This window comes from Myotis daubentonii, chromosome 2, assembly GCF_963259705.1.
Source record: "Myotis daubentonii chromosome 2, mMyoDau2.1, whole genome shotgun sequence".
In the NCBI taxonomy this organism is placed as follows: domain Eukaryota; kingdom Metazoa; phylum Chordata; class Mammalia; order Chiroptera; family Vespertilionidae; genus Myotis; species Myotis daubentonii.
Genome location: NC_081841.1, coordinates 58,765,241 through 58,780,162, shown reverse-complemented (window position 1 = coordinate 58,780,162; position 14,922 = coordinate 58,765,241).

The window sequence follows — 14,922 nt, the reverse complement described above, 5'->3', positions numbered from 1 at the left end:
GAAAAAGCTATTCTAAGCTATCCAGCAACATTCTTTAATAATTAAAATATTTTTGTAATTTGATCATCATAGCTCTCTACTTGTTAAAAACTGAGTATCAGATCTGTTAAACACATAAAATAATTTAAATATTTGTTTTAAACAGTAGTTAAACTTGAAGCAATAGAATAAAACAAACTTAAGTTTACTAACACAGATAATGCCCTAACTGGTTTGGCTCAATGGACAGAGCATCAGCCTGTAGACTAAAAGGTCCCAGGTTCAATTCTGGTCAAGGCCACATGCCCGGTGGCAGGCTCAATCCCCAGTAGGGAGCATGCAGGAGGAAGCCAGCCAATCAATGATTCTCTCTCATCACTGATGTTTCTATCTCTCCCTCTCCCTACCTCTCTGAAAAAAAAAATAATGCAGATGATGAAGTTGGATTTCTTTTTCCAGAAAATTCTTCACATCTGTAGTTAAAACAATCTTCTCTTGCCCAAGAAAAATTAAATTGGTATGGAAGGAGTTAATATAGCACATTCAGCTTTAAAATTGAACCAGTTGGAAGTGAGACTGTATGTCACTGTCAGTTCTTTGAAGTAAATTGAAAACAGCTCTTAGAGAAAGCAGATTCTCCTCTGAAGAGATGTTGGGTAAAGTTTTCCTGCTCAGTGAGTTCAGAACTTGGTTGTTTGTGAGCCAGGAGCCTGGAACCCAGATCGCAGTAAGATTTTCCTTCTTTAGTTTAGACACCGAGTCCAAGGCAGGAAGTTGATTCTCCCTTGGACCACAGTGACTAAAGTGTGAAGAAGTGATCTCAGATGCCTTTCCTTTATCATATTGCCAAATTTTCAAATCTTACTGTTGATTTGTCTTCATTATTGCCAGATGTGATGCAAGCATCACTAGGGACCTCTTCAATAATTATGAACTTATTTAAAGCATTTAACTTTTCCAGACTGAAGCACAGAGGGTCATTCAAGTCATTAATGCCTGAAATTCAAAACTGTATAATTTTGAGACTACATATTCAATTAACAGAATGAGTCCATTAGGTATTAAGAAATCCTAAAATAACAGACTTACGAAAAAAACTAATGTAAATAAATATCAAATTACTTGCCTTATTTATGAGAAGGAATGTTTCAAATGTTGAATTATTCTATGCTTTCTGATACAAGACCAATTCATGTACAACCTATCCTAACAGATTTCACACAACTTGTATTTTTTTGTTCACTGTTGACACTAATGATAAGATAGTTATTGTGTATAATTTTAACTGTTTTTTGAAGATATTGGGGAAAATATTCCCTAATTATGGCAGAAAACATTTTCTAAAGATTAAATATCTGTAGAACTCTTACAATTTATTTTCACAGTGTTCCTACAGAAAGAAACTAACAGTTATTTTCAGAATAAAACCAATGGGACTATGGTTTAAAACTTGACTGGAAAGTGCTTTGATCTTTGTACACATTTGAGGGGTTTTAGTCCTTTTGATTTAATGTGATAGGAAGTAATTCACAATCAATATTGCAGGAGATGTGCTGTGCTAATATTTTTCTAAGAGAATGAGAACCAAATGTCATTGCAAAATGCCTGCCCTGTCCCTCCCACTCTTGGATCAGCAGTAATTGGACTTATGTAATAAGATAATTTATTTTTTTAAATAAATTCTTTTTTAAATTTTATTTTTAATAAAATTTATTGGGGTGACATTGGTTAATAGGATCAATAGGTTTCAAGTGTACATTTCTATGATACATAATGTATATATTGCATTGTGTGCCCACCACCCAAATCATCTTCCATCTCCATGAATTTGGCCCCCTTTACCCAGTAATCACCATACTGTTGTCTGTGTCTATGAGTTTCAGTTTTATATCCAACATATGAGTGGAATCATAGTTCTTAGCTTTCTCTGACTGACTTATTTTCACTTAGCATGATAGTCTCAAGGTCCATCCATGTTGTCACAAATAGCAGTATTTCATCTTTTATGGCTGTAGTATTCCATGGTATATATGTACTATATTGTCATTATCCAATCATCTATTGAAGGACACTTTGGTTATTTCCATGTCTTGGCCACCATGAATAATACTGCAATGAGCAGGTGTGCATATGTTTTCAAATTTCTCAGGAAGATACCCAGAAGAGGGATTGCTGGGTCATATGGTAACTCTATTCTTAATATTTTGAGGAACCTCCACGCTATTTTCCATAGTGACTGTACCAGTTTACATCCCCACCAGCAGTGAATGAGGAGGGTTCCTTTTTCTCTCCCACCTCTCCAACACTTGTTATTACTTGTCTCGTTGATAACAGCCATTCTAACAGGTGTGATTGCATTTCCCTAGTAGTGAATTTGAGCATCTTTTCATATATCTGTTGGCCATTTGTATGTCTTCTTGGGAGAGGTGTCTGTTCAGGTCTTCTGCCCATTTTTTTTTACTGGATTTTTTGTTGAGTTGTATGAGTTCTTTGCATACTTTGGATATTAACTCCTTGTCAGAGCTGTTCTTAGTATAATTTAGAAATATTTTTTAAAAACAGCATTTTATTAACACATTAAATAACACAATATCCTGCCAAAAAAAACTATTAGAGTCTTTAAAGGGGTACAGTTTCTTCACACATTGAATAATTTCAGTATTCCAGAAACTTCCAGTTACCAGAACTTACCTTTTTCATGAGGTACTTTAATGTATAATAAGAGTGTACTGAAACATCTTGAGAGTTTTCAAGTTTGACCTAAAATGGCTCAGAGGTACTTTAGTTCGTATTTTAACAGGAGGTCTGTGCACATACATTTACTGAATTATTTCGGGCCATTTGTTTTTTTTTGTGTGTTTTTTTTTGAGAAATTTGTGGTGGGGTATTTTCTAATACAGATGTTTGCTTTCACTTGAGGTAGAAAATTTATATTATAGGTTGAAATGTGTACAATTTATCAAATAGATTGTTACTATTGCAAAAATACTAAGTTCATTTCCCATTTTTACTCTATTTCCTGTCAAGGATCTGAATTCTTTATCCTGAATTCCATATCCTCCCATAGATCATTCATGGACGATTTATATCCATGAACACAAATTATAACCAACCCAGCCGGTGTGGCTCAGTTGGTTAAGTGACGTCCCAAGCACCAAGAGGTCACTGGTTCGATTCCCGGTCAGGGCACATGCCTTGGTTGCAGGCTTGATCCGGGGCGGGCGGGCGGGGGGGGGGGGGGGGGGGCGCTTGCAGGAGGTAGCAGATCAATGCTTCTCATTGACTTTCCTATCTCTCCCTCTCCATTCCTCTCTCTAAAATCAATAAAACTTATTTTTAAAAGGAATTGTAACCAATATTCACATGTAGATTTTTATTAGATTTACATTTTTTAATTAAAGAATTTTTGAAAATACATTTTAAAGAATAAGGCAGAGCAACTCAAGACCATTACAATTTTATTCTTGGATTTCTATAATTATTTCCTCTTTTTCACATAACTTTGTTCAGTTTCATGTTTGATTTTGGCTTTTATTTTAATATGTCCAACTTTTTTTCTTAAATCATATTTGAGCATAACACCTAATTCCTTCATGAAATTATGGTCATTTTTTGTAATTATATGATATTTCTGCATATGGCTTTATTTTGACCTACCTACAGCTCAGAGTTGACATTTGGTAACAACATACTATCAGTTGTCAAACTTTTTTATATACGAAGTTGTATATGTTGCATAGGTGACGTGAATTGAGTAAAATGATCTTTGTCCTAATTATTATCAGTGGTATAGGAAACAGGTATGTAAATAAATACTTACAATGACTTAAGTGCTGTAATTTAGTAGGGCCCATGTAACAGGAACTGATTTGGTGTCTAATCCTACCTGAGCTACCTAGAACTGTTGAATATACTTCACTCAGCATGTCCTAGAACAAGCTGATTATCTGGTCCAGTTCTGGTACTCCCTTTGTTTACTTAGCAATTATCACCATTCCTGCTTATTTTGCATCTGAATTATCTCCAGGCTGTTCATGCCTTTCCTCTTATCCCATTACCACAGCCAAGTTCAGATCAGTATCTGTCCCTTGCAGCAGTGTCTTCTTGCCCCTTGTATCTCTCTCACCCAACTCCTTGTTTCACTGTTGCTAGAATTGTTTTTCTAAAATGGATCTAAGTTGGTCACCTTCCTGTTTAAAAATCCTCAAGAGCTAAACTTTAAGCCCCCGTTATAACAAGTAAAACTTTCCACACATTGATTCCAGCCCACCCCTTGAACCATGCATGCCCCTTCTCCAGCCCACCCCCTCCCAACTTTTTAACAGGATAATCCAGTACCCCTGCCCAGCCCCTATGCACCTCATGGCTTTATATTGACATATGTACAGCTTGGAGTTGAAATTTGATAGCAACATACTGTTGGTTGTCATTGTGCATATTTTCTCATTTTTAGTTCAGCAAACATTGATTGAGTGGCTGCTGTGCTAGGTGCCGTCCTAGATGCTTAGGCTACACTATACTATTAAAACAAAGATCCTTCCCCCAAGAAGCTCCTACCAGGGGTGGGCAAACTTTTTGACTCGAGGGCCACAATGGGTTCTTAAACTGGACCGGAGGGCCGGAACAAAAGCATGGATGGAGTGTTTGTGTGAACTAATATAAATTCAAAGTAAACATCATTACATAAAAGGGTACGGTCTTTTTTTGTTTGTTTGTTTTATTCATTTCAAACGGGCCGTAGTTTGCCCAGGGCTGTGACCTAGACAAATGACAAAACTATTTTCCTGAGGTGCTCTGTCTCTTCTCTCATCCAGCAGAATGCACTCCTCTTTCAACACCAAACCTTTCCTTTTACTACAACTTTTCCCCATAGAATTTTATATGAATCATCATGAAAAAAATCACAGGGAAGCCTGTGTTGTTGTCTTGTTACTTGAGTCTGGCCCATCGGTTTGTTCATGTCATTTTTGAATGTGGCTACGTCACATACAGTATATGTAACACACAGACACCCACATATGCAGACATGTTGATATTCGCTGGGTGAAGATGGAAGCAAGAAATCAGAACGTCCTCCTCACCAGAAAAAGCTCTAAATGAAGTGGGACGTGACTGTGAAGGAGAAAGTGAAGATACCAAAGTTCTAGCTTTTGTGGTTTAGATGGATGGTAGCACCCATTAACTGAGACATAAAACATGATAAGTTTGGTGAGAGAAGATAATAAATTCTATTTTCTAAAATGTGAGGACCTTATTAAAAAACCAAGTGGAAATTTTAATCAACTATTGGAGAGTATAACACACAGGAGAGTAAACCATGCTCCTGACCAAGGGAGGTGAATCACTAGCCTGTGCGTCATGTAAGTCCTCAGAGAGTATGAGATGGAGAGAGTTGGTGAGTGAGTAGATAAGAGAGCCAAAAGTGTAGGGGACAAAAGATGAAGTGGAATTAGCAATGAAACCTAAAAAAAGGACCATCACATCTTGGCTGCATTATTATAATAGTCATGTAATTAATCTCTTTGCTTCCAACCTTGCCCTCTTTGCTATTAACATAGCCACTAGATCAGGGGTGGGCAAACTTTTTGACTCAAGGGCCACAATGGGTTCTTAAACTGGACCGGAGGGCCGGAACAAAAGCATGGATGGAGTGTTTGTGTGAACTAATATAAATTTAAAGTAAACAACATTACATAAAAGGGTATGGTCTTTTTTTTTTTTTAGTTTTATTCATTTCAAACGGGCCGGATCCGGCCCACGGGCTGTAGTTTACCCACAGCTGCACTAGATGAACTTCTTAACATGAAAGTCTTTCCTTGAATAAAAACCCCTCAGTACCCAGGCCTGCTCCACTGAGAAAAGGCCCATGTTCTTGCAATGGCCTCTAAGGCCCTAAGAGCTGACCCCAGTGTGACCTCTCCTGTAACATCTACTCATCTCTCACCGAGTTCCTCCCCCAAACCATATGCTCCTGCTTTAACTTCCACTCTGCGTCAAGTGCTCTGCCCCTGGATGTCAACATTGCTGGGTCCTTCCCTGTTTTTCAGGACACAGCTCAAATGATTGAATTTTCTGTGGCCACCCCATAAAAAATTGCGGCCCCCACCCCTGATACCATTAAGCACATTTTTTGGCTTTATTTTTCTTTTTAGCATTTTTCACAGTGTAACATACCATATATTCAGCTCATTCATTTTGCTTATTGTCTGTCGTCCTCATTTATTGTTTATACTTTTATCTCCTGCAACTTTTATTAATTTTGTTTATCCTTTTATTTCCTGCAATTGGAACAATGCTTGACATATAAAAAGTGCTCAGTTTGTGATTGTTCAATGAATGAATAAATATTTAGGCAATTAGTAGTATATTTTCAATCTCTTTTTCGCTCTTTATTTTTCTCTTGCCTTTCTGGAAACTCTTTATTCAGGCTTCAACGCCAATTTCAGCTGTGAAGGTAGTGAGGATTATAATTATATATTTTGACTTTGGAGTCAACAGGATTTGCTGATGGATTAGAGGTGGGTATGGAGATCAAGGAACACTGTATTCCAGGTCTGCTGTGGCCCGGAGCTCTGTGTCCCAGGCACACTGTGCCCCAGGCCTGGCATTGCCACTCGGACCTCCACTGACTAGCCAGCTCTCTGGGGGCAGTAGAAAGAAGCCACCCCTTCCCTAGAGGTCCTCTCAGCTATGGTTGCCCCATAGCCAGAGGCCCAAATAAACCAATGGCACTCCTTTCTTTCATCATATAGTTCTGTTCCCACACTCACACCATGCCTATCTCCTATCATGCCCTGTCCCCTATCCTACACCTCTTGCAGAAGCTTCTAGACAATAGGAACAAAGCAACTGGAACAATGCTTGACATATAAAAAGTGCTCAGAGCATGATTATTCTGTTGCAAACTCATAGACCAACAGAGGCCAGGCACATTCCCTGTGTGTGTGAATTGGGCCAGATACAATACATTAGGGAATGGCAGCGGCTGGGGTGTCCACCAAAGATGCCAACAGCTAAAATCAGGTTGGCCAGGACACTCTGGGAGCGCCATTGTTTGGGAGCTCTTGGATAAACCATGAATGCATCCCAGAACCAATGTTGTAGTGAATGGGAGTCTTGGGCATTCTCACCACGATCCCCTTTTGCTGATTTCTTCAGGTTTCCTCAATGCAGACCTAACCTCAGACCAGGTGTTTCTAAATGAGTAATTTAGATTTATGTTTCTAATCCAGGAGGAGTGGAGTCTAAGTGTAAAAGAGAGCTATTAAAGCTAACTGCTCTATTTTGTACATGAAGGCTGTCAGAGGAAAACATTTTGAAGGTGTTTCTTGGTTTCTTTATTCACCCCCCTCCCCAGGGGAAAATGAATCCGACCTTTTAGGGCCAGGTGTTCTTTACAGTTAAGTAACAGCATAGCAGAGAGAGGGAAGCTCACTCAACTTTTCACAAAGTAGTCAAAGTTTATACTGGCTTTGTTAACATATGTACTAGTGATTTTAAAGATGCTGCCTAACAATAAAGCAAAAAGACAACCCTGGTGCCTTGTGTTCAGTTCTGTTTGGAAATCCCTCATGTCCACAGGAAACTCAGGAACTGGGTAGTCTAAAGTGGTCCCAGGCTCACCCCACCCTCACTCCACTTCATTCCTACAGATGCTAATATAAATCAATTAGAGGCTGACAGAGCAATTGGCAGCCTGACAAATGTCCCATAATAATGCAGCTCAAGAGAATGTGGAATTTCTGAGGTGATGGTTATAACGCTTTCAATATAGCTGTAAATTCCATGCCATGTCAGCACAGGTGGAAAGTTGAGTCATAAATAAAATGTTTCCCCAATTCCTAAAAAGCTCCCTAGGTGATTGACCAAAGAAAGTTGTGATTTAACTCAACCACTTAAACTTTCAGGGAGTAAAAACCAGACCTTCATCAAATTCAGACCAAAAAAGGGGGGAGGAAGGGGAAAATGTGTGTGGAGAGAACAGAGGGAAGAAAGGAAAAGAACACTGGCAGCCAGGTATTAAAATGAGCAAGGGCTGCTCCAGCTGAAGCAATTAGAGTGCTCATTATTTGGGAAATAGTAAAAGAAAAGACCATGGCTAGACATGTGCTCAGTTCCATGGGAGTAATTAAAGGAGGCACACCACTTCTCCTCCTCCCTGGACCACAGCATGTCATGCGTGCGGTGACTTAACTTTTCCGCTGTAGTTTAATGGCTAATGGTGGAAGCACTTGTGATTAATGTGGTTCTAGCAGACCCCTCCTCCACTTGGAGAAGCCTCATGGACTTAAGCCAATTACCTTATTGAGTGGGGGATGACGGGAGAACTATGGTTCTCGTAGGTTTTCTCTGGGAATCTCTCCAAGGGTAGCTACTTCTTCTTTTAGTATTCTTCGTAACTTTTCGCATTAACTTCAAGGACATGGTAGACATACCAGTGCTACAGTGAAGAATGAATAAAATCAAAGGGTCGCTCTCAAAGATGCATTATTTCAGGATATACAAGATAAGTGGGGCCATATTAGCAAGTTTAGTTGAAAACCTAAAATTTGAAAGCACCCCAAGTCTGGCTTTTTAAAAAACAGAGTCTCATTACTCTGTCAATTTTATTCTTAATTCTCTATAGTTTTAGATGTCATTATGTCCAAGTATATCTGGATTATTTATTGGGTTCATAGAGATGTAAGTATGGAAACATATTACTGTCTGAATTGCTGTTAATGCATACTTTTATTTTCAGAGAGATGGCTAAGGAGCATGAAAGAACCCTTGTTGCCAAGATAGTAATTGGTTTTATTTTTATGTCTTCCATTTCACATTTTATCTAGCTTCTCTGCCAAGTTAAGAATATCTATGTATGTGCACAGATGTGTGTTTGTGTAATTCTGAGTAGGCTCTTAGGATAATTCTACTAAAGATTCTAAGTATCATAAGTATATCATTAAATTCCTCTCTGATGTAATAGCTATGAAGATATTACAGAGGAGCTGAAGATAACATCTATTATCTGTGAAATGAATACTTTTCATATTTGTGAATCGTAGCTATGCTTACTTCTCTGTTCCTGGGACTAATTGTGACTTTCATTGTGAACGTCAGTAATTCCCAGTGTTGCTGAATTTCAAAATATTTATAAATGTCTTAACTCTTGACTTGCACTTCAATGACCTTAATTCATCAAGTAATTTTATGATGAATGTTGTCAGAAAACACCAAGCCCCTACTTAATCAAAACTAATTAAGCAGTTAAGAATAATTATCTATTTTAATATATTTTGTTAATGTAATGTATTTTAACTTTCTATTATAGATATTATTTATATAGTCCCATGAAATATAAGACCTGAAGAGCAAATCTTCCAACTACCTATTTCTACAAACTCTTTTCTTACCCTCTGCTCATCATGGACTACACTCAGTAATATTTACATTCAACTGTGCTATACTTTTCCTAGACTCAAGATGTTAACGCATACTGTTTCTTTTTCCAAACAATAAATCTCTTGTCCTCATCCTCTCCCTCATCCTCTTCCTCATCTTCTCTCTCTCTCTCTCTCTCTCTCTCTCTCTCTCTCTCTCTCTACCTGGGACCCTTCAGTCTGCAGGCCAACGCTCTATCCACTGAGCCAAACCAATCTAGGCTCTTTTCCTCTCTTCTTTTTCCCTAGCAGAAGGAAAGGAGAAAGGCAGAGGGTTTTGAATCCGTACCAAAAGGAGGGGTAACGAACTCTACTTGGACACAGAGCAGTTCAAGTAAGACCCCAGAGGCTTGAAATAGTGTACAAGTTTGGGAATTATGATGTGTTCCAACCATACAGTGAAAGAAAGGATGGAAGGAGATGAGGTTGGAGAAAGGGGTCCCAGGCTCTCCTCACGTGGAAGCCATTACAAAGCCTCTCTTTCCCACACTCCCTCTTCACTCTCTTTCTCCCTTTCACCAGGTTCACCTATTTGCTTTAAAATAACCCCTCAATTAAAAATTGAAAACAATTCAGGCCTTAGTCAGGATTTTCACCTTTATCCTGAGAACAATAGGAAACCATTTGGCAGACTTAATTAAATGAGTGGTCAGAGGAGGTTTTCTTTTTAAATTTATTCTCATTGCTGCATTGAGAATGGTCTGAGAAGGAATGGACAAGAAAGATTTGGACAGAGCAGTCAGGTGGTGATAGGTAAGAGAGATCATGGTAGCAATTAGATAGGAGTATTAGACAGGTGTGGAAAGTATTTCTAAGGTAGAATTGATAGGTCTTGCTGATGGGTTGAATGATCTTTTACCCTCTCTGCATCCACCCCTTTGGGCATTTAACTTTGAAATGTCCTCTGCCTCTGTCTCTGGACTTGACCATGTGCCTGGCTTTGGGTAATAGAATGAAGCAAAAGTGCAAGTATGGTGCTTCTAAGTCTACAACTCGAGAGGCCTTGCTCCTTCTTGTGTTTCTGTCATCTCCATGAGGACATTCCTGAGGTAGCCTACTGGCATGGAACAGTTATGTGGCAGAGACTTTAAGTGCCCAGTCAGCCCAGTTGAGACTCATCTAGAATCTAGAAACTCGTATAGAAACTCATTAGTCAACAGAGCCAAATATCAACAGTGCAACAATTGAAATTTCTTTTGAGAGCCAAATTTTTTAAACTTAAACTATATAGGTAGGTACATTGTTATTAACTTAATTAGAGTACTCCTAACGCTTAGGAAGAGCCACACTCAAGGGGCCAAAGAGCCGCATGTGGCTCTCGAGCCGCAGTTTGCCGACCGCAGCCCTAGACAAAGCGGGTGCTCCCAGGCTCCGTGGTCCTTTTATGCCTCCCATTCTCCCAGATAATCATTTTAACCTCCTCTGTCTGCAAGTATCCCAAACCTCCTCATCACCTGTTCTCACTCAGCTAATTTTATTGAGAAAATAGAAGCAAACAAAAGAGAACCTTCTCAAAGTCCACCACTACCCACCTATCTAAATCCATGCCCGCAGAACCTGCCATCTCTCTTGTTCTTTTCCTCCTCTGCTGTGCATACATCCCTCTTGCCGCCCACCCCGGGTCTTCCTGAAGGGAGGCAACTGTGACAGAGGAGAGGTGTGAACTGCTGGAACAAGTTCTGGACTGTTTGGTAGCTTACCCATTTCTCAGATATGGCATCTCTGAAGACGTCCTACCAGACTGGATAATCAGTTGGTCACAAAATGATTGTCAGATCATTAATATTCTCTTTTTGCCTCTCATCCCTTCCCACCACACTCCCTCTATCCTCATTTCTGTTCCCTTATAATTGCACCCTCCCAATGACATATGAAACTTTAACATATTGAACTGTGTTACCACATAAGACCTTGTTGATCTAGGCAATCACAGTAAGACATTTTGAGTTGTGTACTAGATCCTCCCTTGCCGATTCAAGGCCACTGATCCAGTAATATCCTCTCTCTTACATTATCCATTTTCATCTCTATTCTGGATTTCTTTTTTTAAAAAAATAAGGATACAGATCAGTGTTATTTCTCTCATATTAAGAATTAAAACCTGGATGCCATCCGGATGCCATTTCTTTCTTCATCTGCTCTGATTTTCTCCTTGTTTTTTATTCTTATTTTATTTTTCAAACCACAAAACTCTTGGAACAGTTGTATCTAGTTCCTCACCTTCTATCCTTTCATGAGCTCCCCCCACCCCACACACACACTTCAGGCTTCTGTACTCACCTTTTTGCTAAATTGCTTTTGTGGTGGTCGCCTAAGACTTATATGTTTCCAAGTCTGATGGTTACTCCTCAATCATATCTCTGCCCTACATACCAACAGCATTTGACAGTGATCAATCCTGCCCCCAGGACATTTTCCTTCTATCCCCCAACTGTGTCTTCTCATTTTCCTTTGGCGGTTCCACCTCATACTCCAGTCTCTTAACGGTGGAGTCCTTGAACCTCTTCTCGTCTCTATCTATACCCAGTCTTGATGAATATTGTCTTATCCCGTGACTTTACATACCATCTAAATGCTGATGATTCTCATGTCTATATCCCCAGCCCATTCTCTTCCCTGAACTTCTTCTATTCCTCTGCCTCATTGACATCTCCATTTAGATTTCTGTTAGGAAACTTGGACTTTACATGTCAAGCACTGAGCTCCGGACCTCCCCTTTCCAAAGCTGCTCCTCCCATACTCTTTCCCATTTTATTTAACGGCATCTTCATTCTTCCCTTGCTCATGTGTAACAAAAATACTAATAGTCACTTTTAAATTCTGTCTTTCTGTGATAGCTTATTTCCAATCCATGAGCAAATTCTGTTGATTGCTTTAAAAATATATTCAGAATCCAGCAACTTCCACCTTATCAATTGCTACCAACCTGTTCGAAGCTATCTTCATCCTCACCTTAATTAACGCAGTATACTCATAATTGGTATCCCGGCTTTGGTATCCTTCAATCTATTCTCAGGAACACTACCAGGGTGATCCTGTTCTAGCATACAGATCATGCCCCGGCTATGCTCAAAACAGTGCAGTGAATTCAGAGTAAAAGACAAAGACATTTGTCTGAAAGGCCATGCAGGATCCAAATTACCCTTACATATCTGACACCATAGCCTACTATATTCTCTCCCCACTCACTACCTCCAACCACATGGACAGCCTATAGCTCCTGGAAAGCATCCCCCATGTTCTCACCTCAGAACTTTCCCCCTTGCTGGGCCCTCTGCTTCTGATGAACTCTCCTTGCTCTTCCTCTCCCTCTTCTGAAATGACCACAACCTAAATTTCACATGACTCCCACTCCTTTTTCTCCATCAGGTCTTCAGTCAAATGTTGTTGTGTGTGTTTTGTTTTTTCCCTCTGGAAGGCTCCCTTTATCCACTAATTTCAATTGCTAAAAACATTCCCCTACCTGTGTTATGATTGTCTTACTAGTTCCCACCATCTAACCTACCTTATAGTTTATTTATTGTATTTTATCTCTCCTTTCACTAGGATGTAAACCCTATAAAGGTACAGATCAGTAGGTTCATGACTATATCCTCAGCGTGTGTGGTAGCACCTTCCACACAGGAGATACTCACTCAGTGAATATGCGCCCTTCCCTCATCACAACCTCTGACTCTGCAGTTAAGTGTTTGTTAAATGTCTCTCTCACACTTGGGTGACAGTTTGCTAGCTGAGTCAGAGTGTATTTTTTTCTACAGCATTCACAAGGCCTAGCAGAGCACTGGTGCAGAATCAGATGCTCAATAAATATGTCAGAAAACTGAATGCAATTTTTCTATTATCCACATGAGTTACTAATTTAGATGCATTTAGATGACTGATTTGCTAAATTTAAATGATGTCAATGGGATAGTCAATAACGTGGCTTTTGATAGTTTAGGACATTCACAGTTTCTGCCTTGGTTTTAAGAAACATTCAATCTTATTAGTTACAAACACATTAGCAATATTTCGGTGGCAGTCATCACTTAGATGGGATGCACTCCTAGAGATAAAGGCCCCATTTACCATGTTAGAATTTGAATCGTGTGGCTATTTAAAACCAAGTTCCCCTAAATGCCTATGTTTCTCCAGCTCCCACTTCTTCTTTGTCCTTTAAAGGAAATAACAATTACTGTTCTTATTATAAAAATAATGACACTAAAGCAGTGGTTCTCAACCTTGGCTGCACAGTAGAATCACCTGGGGATCTTTTTAAAATCCTGATTTCTGGGCCTCATCCTCCGGAAATTCTGTTTCTTTGTAATGGGGTGGGGCCACAACATTAGTGTAACAAAGAAACAGAATTTCCGGAGGATGAGGTCCAGAAATCAGGATTTTAAAAAGATTCCCAGGTGATTCTACTGTGCAGCCAAAGTTGAGAACCACTGCACTAAAGCTTTAGAGATAATAGTTAGGAAACTAAAGAAAATTCAAATCACCTGTTATCTCTCTTTTCCATGTAAACCTGTGTTATCACTGTAATCTGATCACATTTTTATACCTTATTTTCCAAGTAAAACAACATATATACAAATACATATAGCATTAAATATAATATGTATGTGTATTTATAATGCGTATGTCCTACAGGCATACTTTTAAAGAATAAACTAGGCTTATTATGGTAATAATTTCACAATATGTACAAATATTGAATCACTATTTTGTGCACATAAAACTAATATAATATTATGTCAATTATACCTCAATAAAAATATATGTAAATAATTTAACTATTTTCATATTGTTAGACATTTAAATTATTTAATTTTTCCCTAATACAAACAACATGTTTATAAATGTTACTTATTTGCTCAGAACAAATATCTAGAAGAGGAACTATTAGGTCAAAGGATAGGTACCCAGAAGTATAGAAATAGCCACCTATATGTTCTTCAAGTTCTTTCTCTTTCTTGGGCTCACCTTTTGCTGCCATTTATTTTGATGTGAGGAAGGGACCTAAACTTTTTTTCAAATGATTTAACAATGTTCCAAGACCATTTATAAAATCATCCATTTCTTTTCTATTGATAACACAATGCTTTCTTTATCATAGACTAAATTTTCTTTAATCTACTCAGATCTTATGTCTAGATCTTTTTAACCTCCCTTAATTTTGGAAGGGCATATTTCAAAATACCATTTTATGGGTTCTATAGTGTTGTGATATGGAAAGAACATGTGTTTGGGACTTACTATGTATATAATTCTAGCCAAGCAATCACTTTGGTCCTCTTTCTTTTGTAAAACAAAGAAAAAGCATAATATTTGCTTAACCTAGAGCTAAGGTTATTATGCAGCAAAACAAATTGTAATGAAACAATGTTTAATTAATCAAAAATCACCATGCAGATGTTTTTCAGCTGCCATGATATATGATAAGCATTGGATCACCATTTTAAAACATTCATGATAGGAAACAATTTCCTTACTTAAATTAATTTGAATAAAGGATACATTATTTTGTAAATTCACATTTTTT